Source organism: Erithacus rubecula, assembly GCF_903797595.1.
Source record: "Erithacus rubecula genome assembly, chromosome: 2".
NCBI classification, from domain to species: Eukaryota; Metazoa; Chordata; class Aves; order Passeriformes; family Muscicapidae; genus Erithacus; species Erithacus rubecula.
The window spans coordinates 10,789,648-10,802,670 of NC_136685.1; the positions used below are offsets into that span (position 1 = coordinate 10,789,648).

The 13,023-nt window shown below is 36.8% G+C and overlaps 1 long non-coding RNA gene across 1 annotated transcript; it reads right to left on the reverse strand.

Annotated features, from left to right (window-relative positions):
- Positions 1-9,065: 9,065 nt before the first annotated feature.
- Positions 9,066-11,745, reverse strand: LOC306813652. The gene is made up of 2 exons (XR_013777013.1): positions 11,546-11,745; positions 9,066-9,242 (listed from the first exon to the last, which is right to left on the reverse strand). It is a non-coding gene; the product is annotated as an uncharacterized lncRNA (long non-coding RNA).
- Positions 11,746-13,023: the final 1,278 nt, after the last annotated feature.

Sequence of the window (13,023 nt, forward strand, 5' to 3'; positions counted from 1 at the left end):
AATTCTTGCTGTATGCATAGTTTTTATTTTTGCATTTCCAACCTGGTTGTTTACTTTTTTTTAAAAAAAATTGGTGGTTTATTTCATGTTTTACAGCACTGTACACCGTATGAATAATTTTCCTCCAATTTTCAGACTCTTCATGACTTTTGTCCCTGTAATTATTTTCTATGCAATGTCTAACGTTCTGGTCAGCATATTTCAAGTAATTCTCCGGTGCTTTTTAGTTCAATAATGATGCCATCAATGTCTGTAATTTGGGAGATGAAGCAAAAATCATGGAGTTAGTTGCATTAGTTTAAAATAAACTTACTGTGAATATAAGATTGCCCATAGTTCTTTATTATATGACTGCAGGCTGCTACTAACTGGGCAGTACATTGTAACACAACACTGTATCACAGCAGGAGCAGCAAAGAATTGAAAGCAATATTGAGTTGGATGAATTTTAATTTTAATTTAAATTCTAATCTAGAGCTTATTTACTTATTACCAGACTGATCTCTTTCAGAGGCAATAAGAAAGCAGTGGTTAGGTTTTAATGTCATATGATGTTCTAGATTATTTGTCTTTACAAAACAGATGCATTCATGGTCCTTAACTCTGATGCCATTTCAAACTACTGAAAGTCCTAATAAGTGTTTCATCCTATTTCATTTAATATGAGCAGAAGTGTAACTGAGATTCTGTTGCTTCTCTTGAGAAATTTGTCTCATGGTCTGCATGAGTCCAGAGAATCACAGAATCACAAAATATGCCAGGCTGTTTAATATGGGTTAGTGAATATAAATAATTTTTGTGTGTATATGCAGAAACACAGTGTTAAAGCTGTATTCTTTACTGACAAATTTCCTCTGTTAAATGATTTATTGCCTTCTTTATAAAATTCGTTTAGAATTTTATAGTTTACCACTTACCTGCCTCTTAATTGCTCTTAAGTGAGCTGAATAATTTGGAATAGGCCTTCCTATAGGAATTATCTTTCCTATGGATTGGCCTCTTTCACCAAAGTGTTGTTTAACAAAATATCTGAGCTATATCATAGTTGTTTTACAGGACATCTGAGCTGTTTCATAGATATTTAATCAGCTTGCTTTCCTCATGCTGAGTCTATAAATTTCTGTCCACAGTTGAAATGTGGGTTGAATGTAGGAGTTTTGCAAAGACTTACTGCAGTGTCATTTTGAATGTATACCTGTGTTTACACATTAGAATGCCTCACATAAAATTGTATAAATGTACATAACTGTGATATACAAAAATATCTATGATGATTTTGTACAGGTATAAAGTCAATATATATGTACTTAGTCAATATTTTGTGTGAGACCAGTGATGATCATTTTATAAGATACTTTAGAATAAATGCCTGCAGACTTTCTCACGTTGGCAGGTGACCATGTTTAAGACTGAGCCAAACAGGAGCCAGAAGCTATCTCATTTTGCAGTTGTTCAGCATGAATCCCAAGAAAACGTTCCATGTTCTTAAGGAATTTTACCCCCTAAGGCTTAAATCCAACACAAATTTCTGATTCTTATTCTTGAAAAAAGGACATTAAATTCTTCCCGTATTTCCTCCACCCGTATTTTTTTCCTAAGACCTAAATGTGAAAAATATTTAAAAGGGAGATTCTGTTTTAAATAATTAACTGATCCCTATTCATACCATGAGTATTAATGAAATTCTTTGTCTCTTTCAAACTAGCAGCACCTGAATAGATCAAAATAGATTAGCAAAAACAATTGCTGAATTTAAAAGTGAACTGCTTAATAAATCAAAGTAGTCTAGGAGTTGTTTTAGCAGGCAGTCAGTGTGGAAACCATTTACCAGTTGCTAGGATGTCTCATTTCTAGTGTCGACCTTCATCTGCAGCGACTGGCTGCATGCTGTGAAGAGTGGAGAGGAGCAGCCTGCCTACCTGTGTTCTGCCTGATTCCTGGGGCTTGCCAAAGGCAGGCACAACGCTCTGGCAATTTACAGCAGAGCCAGGAATGCCTGGCATCACTGGAAAATGTGCTCCCATTGGAAGCTACGCTCCCCTCCAGCCCACTCAACAGATGAGCAGAGCTGAGTGGTGATGGGTGGACATTTTACCTCTCTGTTTGTCTACTTCAGCAACCTTTCCTGTCTTCTGTGTTCTTCTGTGTGTGTGGAGAATATTTTTGTAAATAAATAGACATATATAAATGACTGATTTCATGGTATATATCAGAAAGCACAAAAAGCTACTATTCTTTCAAGATAATGAGACAAAGACAATGATTTTTTTTTTTTTTTAATATAATAACCTATTGTCTGGCTGTTGAAAAGATTGCTTTAAAGAAATAAAACTACAGAATCATGGATTTTTAAAATATGTTATATAACAAGTATTTTACACTGTTCACTCCCAAAGAATGAATATAGATTTTATTTATTTTTATTTATTTTGCATTTATTTTTAACAAGTGAAGGGTTGCTCATATGAATGGACACATAGCAATTTTTATCTTCATTCCCATTCCTTAATCTATCATATATTGTTAATTTTTCTTAGACTTTTCAGTCTTGCACACTAACAAATTAAAATACACATTTTTATCTAAAGTGTTTTATATGTTATAATTAGACTATCTTATTCATATCAAGATAACTTTAAAAGATGCTAAGAGACATCCACTATATTTAAAATTGGTCTAGATAAAACATTTTAAACTCATTTGGTTTCACTTTACTAATACTGCACAAGAGGTGAAAGTCTTATTATTAACAGATTATTTTTAATTGTGCTTTCACAGGGAAAAATATTTGGAGTTTAACTATAAGCCATTTAGAGTATTTCATCATTATAACCTACAATTTCCTCAAATGCTATCAACAGTACTACTGCCTAAGGAAGCTAAAGGAGTTTCAAGTTTGCCAATCTCACTTGCATCGTTCATCTTTTAGTCATAATTTTAAATATAGAAGATTATTTATTCACAGTAAGCCACAATATCCTTCCAGTGGTTCCATATTAAAATAATGAAAAGATGTACTTTACTGAATGTATTTTATGCTCACATTTTATGCCCACAACTAAGACTCTGTATTAGATCAGGAATTAAAGAGGGAGAATTAAAGAGAGAAATAATGCATCTATCAGTTAAAATGTGCCTGTTCCCTTACAGTGTAAGCTCTGAATTAAATAATTCAGAAAATATATTATTATATATTGCTAATACATAGGAACAGAGGAACATGTGTCTGGATGAGAGCTTGAGACATAGATTGTACATGTGAGTAATTGGGAGTAGAGAGTTTGCTAAGAAAAACAATTTATTCAATTGTAATCACATTACAGGAAACAGTTTCTGAAGTCCAAATAGGAGATTTTAATTTTGAACAACTTATTAATATGTAATGAAATCTCCCTCTGAAACATTTGCCATGGAGTAGCATGCTTTTCAAATTCCAGTCAATTGTTCTCAAAGTCAAAACTGTCTATCATGAGAACAAAATGTACCATTATGCTGCTCTGTCTACTGAAAGATCAACATATCTCTTTTTTGTCACTGAAGAGAGAAGTTTTTGAGAAAATTTCAAACAGGAATGATCAAAAAAGCAAGAAAGAACTCATTCAAAAATATTTAACAGATTTAAAGAGAGATGAATATTCAGCCTACTCTACTTCAAGCTGTACAATGGGCATTGAGTTTTAAGGCCAGTGATTTATTATTTCATAAATATTTAGGCTTGATTACTTTTCATTAGTAGCATATTTCATCATATGAAAATGTAAAAATACAGTACATTTTTGAAACATAAATAACAATCTGAAGAATATGTATCCAGTAAGAAAAAAAAGAAATGGCCATATTGGGTCAGTAGTTTGTGTTTGCCCTGGGTACAGAAGACACAGTATATTGTCTCCAACACTGAACAGTAGCTGATGTTTAGAGGAAGCCTAAAAGAAATTATCCAAATATAAAGTAATCCTTTGATTAGTACCTTGTAGCTTCTGGTGATTGACATTTTGCAAATTTTTAATCTCAAGTTTTTTCTTAAGCCATTGTGCTTAATGCATTATAGATGTGTCTTTCTTGAATTTATTTTATTTGTTTTTTAAACCTGTCATGTCTTTGATCCTCATAACCACATGCTACCATGAGTTCCACAATTTAATTACATAAGAGAAATATTGTATTTTGTCTGTACTAAGCTTCTGGAACAGGAATTTTTGTGATATGTCCCAGTTCTTGTCCTGCAAGGAATACCTTATTTGATTCATCCAGAAATGATCTGGAAAGAGGAATGCATAGAAGGGTGATCAAGTTTGCTGATGATATTGACAAATTTAGAGCAGTAAAAAAAAACCACAAGTGAAAAAAAATCTTGTGAGGTGGGGCAATAAGCTGGCAGTTGAAATTTTGTTTGAAGAAATGCAAAGTGCAGCAGAGAGGAAAAAGTAGAACTAGCTTCACATTTAAAATGATGGGCTCTGAAATGACCCTTACTGCAGAGGAGTCAGCTCTTCAAGTTATGATGGATGGTTCAGCTAAAATGTCAGTGATCATCAGCAGTCAAGAAATCAAACTAAAAGTTAAAAATTAATCTCACAATGAAATAATATGCAGATTCTTAAATATGTGAAGCACCTGCAATTTTATTTGTACTTCTGATCCTTCATCTTACAGACAATATGGCAGAATTAAAAAAGGCTCAGAGAAGGGCACCAAGGATTATCAAAAGTGTGGAATTTCTTTTGTAGTAGGATCAACCAAATAAGGCTCTACTTCAATCTGTAAATAGATGCCTGATCATGATATGATAGAGGTCTAAGAAGCATGAATAGCATGTCAGGGTTCTGTAGGGGTTGAGCGTTCATTGTGTGTTTCTAATGCAAGACAGCAAGGTAGTAAAGCAGAGCACTGGTTCCACATGAATAAAAAAGGATTTTTTTGTAAAATTATTGAGGTTAAGCTGTGCATTCTTTGATCCTAAAGGTTGTGGGTGCTAAAAGTTTCTGTGGAATTAAAGAGAGATTGGAAAGAAATCATAGAATCATAGAATGATTTGGATTGGAAGGGAATAAAGATCATCTAGATCTACCCAACCTGCCATAGGCAGGGACACCTTCCACTAGACCAGGTTGATCAAAACCCCATCCAACCTGGACCTTCAACAGTTTCAGGAATGGGACATTACAATTTTTGTGGACAACCTGTTCTTGTGCCTCACCATCCTCACAGAAAAAATTTTCTTCCTGATACTTAATTTAAACCTACCATCATCCAGTTTAAGCCAATCACCCTGTCTCCTATCGCTGCACACCCTTGTGAAAAGTCCCTCTCCAGTTCTCTTCTAGGCTCCCTTCAGGTACTGAAATACCACAATATGGTCAGCCCAGAGCCTTCTTTCCTCCAGGCTAAATGATCACCAGTCTCTATCTCTGTATCTCTCTACTGCATATAGAAAAGAAATCCACGTAAATCCTCATTATGTAGACAATAACCAAACTAGCAATGGCTGCAGACTGAGGCCTCTTAGGAGATGCACATGCTTAACCCAGTCTTACCCTCTCTACATGGGCCTCAGTTTTGTGTTGCTGTCAGGATGCTGGGCTGGACTGACCTGACTATTGTCCAATATGGATTCTCTTCATCTCTATGAATAGTCCTTTTCTTTTTCCTTGTTTTATACTGCCAAAGATTTTATAGACTCATATCTTCTTCACTACTAATGATCTCCCTTCTCCAGTTATAAGTTACATATTCAGTTAAAGTATATATTCTTTTTTCCATAGGAAATTTCTTTTACATTGATCATCACTGTTGCTTTTTCTACATTTTCCAATTTGGTTTATTTGGGTTTTTTTAAAGGTGGAATGATTGTAGTGCAACTCACTGTTAAAGATTTGAACATACTGTGGATTTTAAAAGTATAATTTTCCCAATAGTTTCTTACTTTGTCTTTTTTTTTTTTTTTTTTTTTTTTTTTTTTTTTTTTTTTTTGACTGCTTGTGAATGTTGAATTATTGTTTTCAGGAATTTTGTGTAGAATGCCCCATATATTTTTTTCAGAGTAGTACATAGCTAGCAAATATATATGGAATGTATCTGTAAAGACAGGGTTATATTTCTTTTACACATTAGGTCTGATTTATCAATAATGAAATGGATCTATTTTATTATTTTGCAGTTGTTTACTATTGGAGGATGTTTCTGGGATTCTTTCCAACTGGCTATATCTTTGAGTACCTCCAATCCCTGTGATCTTTTCTTCATAGTAAGTAGTTTATGAGTATGTCAAACAACATAGTTCTCAGCACAGGTTTTCCAGAAATAAAAAGAGAACAAATAAAGGCTTTGTCAAGCTCATCAATTTGTTTTCATATGAAGTTTGATGCTCAAAGGTAAACTAAATACACACTCCTCAAAAGTGCACTTCAGTTTTTTATATTCTCCTTCAAAAGACACTTTCATCTTGCACAACTAATTTTCATCTGTTCTTGCCAACAAAGCAGGTATTATAATCTGGATAATTTTAAGAAGCTAGATGGGAAGTGACTGAACAACACTTCAGAATTCCCCTGATAAGAGAATTAGAAGAGTTTATTATTTTCCTGCATCTGATGCAGCCCAAAATGATCATGAATTGATACATAATAGACTTTTGCCAAATACCTTTGTGTGAGGGTTCAGGGACCCAAGTCATTTACCTGCAGTAGAGTATCTGTGTTAGTTGTCCTTTTTTTTATACAGGAGGTGCAATGGATGTAGGGAAAGTACCTTGTGAAATGCCTCCCCTGCCCCATGGATATTTTGCTCTGTGATTATATGCTTTAGAGGAACATTTTGTGGGTGCAGAGTAGACTTAATTTTTACACTGCAGATGTCCCAACATAAATTGTACTTCCCTAGAGTTTCTGCGTTAGTTTATCACCTTTTGAATAGCTCCACTTGTCTGAGAAGCTGCTTGAGCAGCTAAGCCCTGCAACTCCTACAATATACCTGGCTAGTAATGGCTTATTTCCAAGAACTACTGATAAGCAGATATGACTAATATTGAGCTTTACTCTTTAATTCTGAAACATAACTTTTTAGCTGTAGAGTATTCAAGATAAAAATAAGAAGCCCAGAGATTTTACATTTTCATGATGTGTATAGAGTAAAAGAGTTGCTTTTCAAAGGTAATCTGTTATTCTTAAAGAGCTTTTGTTCAGAAATACGTAATTTTATAAGACTGAGTGAAGAGTATGTGTGTTACTCATGTATTACACATGGTTTACTTAATCCATATGTGGTCAGCATAGAGTAAAAGAGGAGAGCAACAGCAGAAAAGGGAAGATGGATTACTCAAAATTTAGCACTATAACCAGCTCTTAGTAGCTAGCACTCCAGAGGCATTGGGGAAACTCTAACCCCAGAGATATTCAGACCTTGACTAGGAAAGCCCTGAGAAGCCTGATGAAGGACTGAAGTTATATGCAACTTGCTATGGTCTGAGCAGGATGGTCTAGATCATCTTCAGAGGTCCCTTCCAAATGAAATTTTCTGTGGCTCTGTGAACAAGTCTGTACGTTCTATATGGTATCTAGAGCAAAAGTAAAATAGCATTAGGGATCATATGGACTGAGTTAATTGCCCTTCTAGCATGAAAGAAAGAACACTGCATCTCAGTGCCTCTAGATGTGTGTGACCTGAATTCAGCAGCACTGAAGACTTTCAACAAAGAGGTTTTGAACTGTCTGGCAGGCAGAACTATTTTCACTGCCCTTTATGAAGATGGATAGTAACAGATAAAATTTGATGCAGAACATTTGTATCTCTGTGTTTAGTGCTCTGTATACAAATGGCCTTTGTTGCTGTTTCTGTTTTGAAATTAAACTACAAACAAGGTATTTCAGTTGGAAAATGAAAACATCTTTGAGATGTGCAGGGATTCAATATAACAGAGAATGATATGGTGACAGCAATGGAGCAGTATGATCAAGCAATGTATCAGGTGAAAGATAATGTGTCCAAAATATCAAGTCAAATAAACAGCAGTTTTTATTCAACTTGACAGCTGTCAAATGAGTAGGACAAAGCAGTCAAGCAGTGACTTCATTGCAATGGACAAAATAAAGGGGTCATAGAGGGGTATGATTCACCCTCCAGTTAAATAGAACTGGCTTAAGCTCTTAAACACCTTTTAAATGTGTTCATTTTATATTCCTCAGGATGTAAAAGAGCTCCCTTTGAAAGCAACACAAGAGCCTATTCCCACTGGAAATCATTGTGGTAGTCAGGCAACAGTGAAGAGCAGTGCAGGAAGAGGATGGTGTGGGCCCCTTTCCCAAAAGTTAAAAGAGGGGCCTTTGTCTTGTATTTACCTGTTACTCTTGGCTTTGGACACAATGCCTTCTGAATCCCTTCACATCCTTTGTTCCATAATCCAGTATATAGCAAATGTACTGTACTTTGGTTGTGTCAAGCTTCTGAACAGTACTTTCACTTATATGTCCCTGTTCTAGTCCAGAAAGAAATTCAAAACATCCACAAATTATTTGGAAAGGGGAATGCATACCAAAGTAACAAAGTTTGCTGATGATATGGACTTAGATGAGTAAAAATGAGAACAGTCTGGGAAGAATTGTAGAAAGACCTTGTCAGATGGGGCAAGAAACTGGGAGTTTAAAGTCAATTAGAATACTGTAAAAAGCTGCATAAGGGAAAATCTAGTCCTATCTTCATCTTTAAGCTCATATTTTACATAATTTTAATATCCCTTTGCTTGACAGCAGTATTTTTCTTTCAATTTTGCTTTGTATGGAGCTACAAGGAAAAAAAGCTTTATGGAACAGCTTCCTTCTTTTATGAAAGCTACTTTTGTGTTAGTCATAAAAGGGTTTATAAAGGCAGAAACAAAAATGAAAATGGGAGGGAATATTAAAATAATATTAAATATTAAAATATTTATTTAGGGAATAATATTATTTAGGGAAAAATATTATTTAGGGAATATTAAAATAATAGCTTCACAAGAAATGTTACTGAATGTAACTGAAATATTACTGAAATGTTACTAAACTTGTACTAAATAACTTTCAGAAAGTCTGTGATTTTCAGGTCAGTTTTATTCTAGGCCTAGCTTGGAAGGACTAACATATCACTGAATCACTCCAGGAGTGTTTTTTGCATACACATGGAAACTGATCATAACACCAAGCATCTTCTGCATGATGTTTTTTTCTTTCTTGAACAGTATGGATAGTCTAGTGGGAATATGGAATTAATACCTGCAATGCATACAGAAAAAAACCAAACATTAGCTTCCTTATGATTTAAAGTACATTGGGTAAGATGAGGTTCTACATTTACTACACCAAATAAAAAGTTTATTATCAATAAGCAAGTGTATCAGTATTAGTTATTGGGGACAATATGGAATACTCTAGGACAAGAGGAAGGACTAAAGCTTTTATTTGAGCTATTTCAAAATTATGTGGATACATAGGAAGCATGTGCGTTAAGGCTACATACAGAGCAGTTGTGATGGAAAAAATTGAAATTATTTTCACACCCCAGATTTTTTATCATTTCTTTAAATAATTACTTAATAATAATGGTGGTTATGTGAAGTGTCAGTAAAGGACTGAAAAATTAATTTATAAAATGCAGCTTCATAGGGTTGATGGCCAATATCCTGTTCATAAGACTGGTATCAAATTGAACCTTTTCCTAGTCAAACTGTAAATTCCCTTTGGAATATTAATTATGACCTTTGATGAATTTGTGTTACAAGGTGAACTACTTTCAGGGTGGAAATATTAGCATTACAGTGCTTGATACAAACATGATGGATTACAACAGTTCTTCAGCCTTTAAATTTCAGGTTCTGAAAAGGCAGTTTAGTCACAGTGAATTCTAAGCACAAGGCTGCAGTCATTAAACCAGCACAGCTAAATTGAGACAAAGGACTTGAGCCAAATTGCACTGTTTCACTTGACAAATCAGGATTGTCAGAATTTAGTGTCTTACAGATCATATTGAATAGCATAATTAGTTTTGCTGCTGTCTTTGTGGATATTTAACTTAATTTAACAAAATTTATTCCTGACCTTCCTTTTAAATATTTTGCAATCTTTTTCTTTTCTAGTTTTCAATTAAAAAAATTAAAAAAATAGAAAAAAAAAAAGAGAGAGAGAGAAAATGAGAGCTGCTAAACCTTTTGTAAGAGTTTGAAATAATGGCTTGAAGGGAAGGAATTGGCTGCTGCATTAGTACCCAAAACTTCTTTGATGACATTGTCAAGAGACTGTTCTACAACCCACTTCATCAACTTGCAAACACAGCATAAGAGCCGAAAGAAACAGTTGGAAAATAGCAAAATTCTACAATGAAAGCATGGTGTTAACATCCTATTAAAATACTATTGAACCAATCAGTGGGGAAAGCAATTATGTCTTTTTTTTTTTTTTCCTACTCCATTTCCAAAAGTATGCTATACCAAATTTGCACTAGAAGTAAACAAGTGTTAGAAATAAATCTTCTTCATGAGTTGTGAATTGTAAAGTGCAGAGCATGCAAGATATGCTTCACTGTAAGTCTGTCAGTTTATGCTGGACATCTAAGTTACACAAAGCAAAGTAAGCCATGGATGTGGAACAGCTGGATGGGATTTCATAAAAAAATTTTATTTATAGCTGTGGAGATGCAAGAAAAGGCAGTTTTCTTTATTTTTAATGTAACTCTGGTTGATTTAACTGGCCAAATACTTGAGTAATTTTCAACTGACTCCTATTTGCCTTCACCCACCAAACACACTAAGGGGCTGTGGGCTGGTGGGAGAGGAGGATAAAATTCTTTTCAGAATGTGTTAGAAACAGTGGTGAAACCTCCAGCATTTCTGTTCAGATAAATACAATCCTTTTCTTCAGGAATGCATCCTAGATGCTGTTCCTGCACACAGGAGTAGAAAACATAAGCAGCCTGGTGAATCACTCTCACACACCTTAAAATCCTGTTTCTGGTTTGTATTATGACCTTCATTCCATATGGTATTTTAAATATTTTAAGATTTGTATGTGATGTTGATTTAATAGAATCTGTATCTTGCTAACTAAAGATTGATTAATAATTATATTTTTAAGTTTTAGAGGCAGCTATTTGACCAGCTTTGCTTATAAAAGCAGCAATATTAAAGAGAAAGCTATTTTAAGGCTCAGTTCTATTCAATTCCTGCGTGTAACATTCACTACCAGGAACAATGGATCGTTGGGCTTCAGTGGATTTGTTCACCGTAGTATGGATGACAAACCTTAAAAAAACCATATATTTGCAGCAACAGGCCCTCAGGACGTTTCTATTTTTATTGCCCATCTGTAATGGTATTACAGTGACCTGCTAGTTCAGCACAAATTTTGAGAAATAACCTTTTGGGCATTCCAGTGTTTGGAGAGGAAATGTCTGTTTCAGAGGCCCGGAGCTATATGGATACTGCTTCTTTTGAGAATAAACTCCTTGGCTGGATCAGTGCTTGATACGGTAAAAAGAAAGATCGGGGCTGCAATGTCTGCTCTGGAAAGGAAAGGGGCATAACCTTTTCCTCACGCAGGACCGCATACTTTTGGAATCGGGGAATTTGGCAAAACACATCCCGCTTGCAGAAATAATCATTATCGGGATGCTCTGCTCTGCTCCGTGACACGCCTTCCTTAGGCATCAAATAAAGGATTTTCCAGAGCAGCTGCAGCCCCTCGGCCGCCGGGCGCCTCGACCTGCGGGCGCATGAATCGCAGGCGGCCGCTCGGAGCCCGGGGCCGAGGAGAAGCCGCCGGCCTCCTTCTTCCCCGGCTCAGGGCACCGGGCCCGGGCCGCCCCTCACGGCGGGCGGGATTTTCCCGCCTCCAGGCTGCTCCCGCCCTGAGGCGCTGGCAGCGGCCGCAGCCCCCTGAGGGCGGCGGAGGACCTTGTCCCGCGCCTCCTGATTCCAGCTGGGCAGTCCCGCACACCGAGCTCTGAGGGCAGGAGAACACCGGGCACACCGAGCTCTGAGGGCAGGGAGCACCGGGCACACAGAGCCCCGGGAGGAGACAGCGCCCAGAGAGGGCGGAGGAGGCGGGGAGAGGCTGCGGGGCTGCGGGAGAACCCCTCGCCTCTGAGGGGGAACCCGTCCCCCCTGAGGGTTGCTCCGCCGGAGAGTGCCACAGGGTGGGAACGGGGCACTCAGATAGACAATCGCGGCTGAAGGAGAAGCTCACAAGAAGTTGTATAAACCGAGAGGGAAAGACGGGTGGGTGTCTGCCAGGAGGGAAACAGCCTGAGCGACAGGACAGGGGAGTCCTGTCCCCTGCAGCCGTAAGGGAGCCCCTCAGGGAGGGTCGGAGCAGCCCTGAGGGAGGCGGAGCAGCCCCGAACGTGAGGATTCATTTCACAGGTATAGATAGCCCTCAGGCACTGGGGTGTTCCTTGCCAAAGTGGATTTTCCCGTGCCATTAAAAAAGTTAACCTGTCAAGTTAGGAACAGTACGTGATTACTGAATCATGCAGTTCTGCTTAAGAAAATTAATTATCTTAATTATGTAGTTAATGAAACGTTTTGAACATGTTGCTGTTGGCTCTCAGATGTCAGCTCTGCACTGTGACTGGGCTGTTCAGAGACATTGGTGAGCCAGTCTGCTACAAGTGTGATAAATCCTCTCCATCACTATACAGAATTTCATTCAAATTATGTTCTTCACGCAAGGCAGATCACTTTTTAAATGAAGCTGATGAGTGCATTTAGCTTGAAGAAACACGCACTAAACATCACCAGTACCAGGACATTTAATAACCCAGATCTGTGCCTCAACAGCACTGCCTCTTTGCATATGAGGGTAAAACCTGATACGATGTTTTGGCATTCCCAAGAGCTTTTGATAAACTTTCCTACAGTTGCACTTTACAACTTGGCACACAATGAAGACAAGAGTGGCAATTTCTTTTAGCAATTAAAATTTTAAGAGTTTGAAAGGATCCACTCTCAGATTTAGAGGAGCTCATCAGTGGGTATTACTTACTTGATTTTTGTTCTCAGTA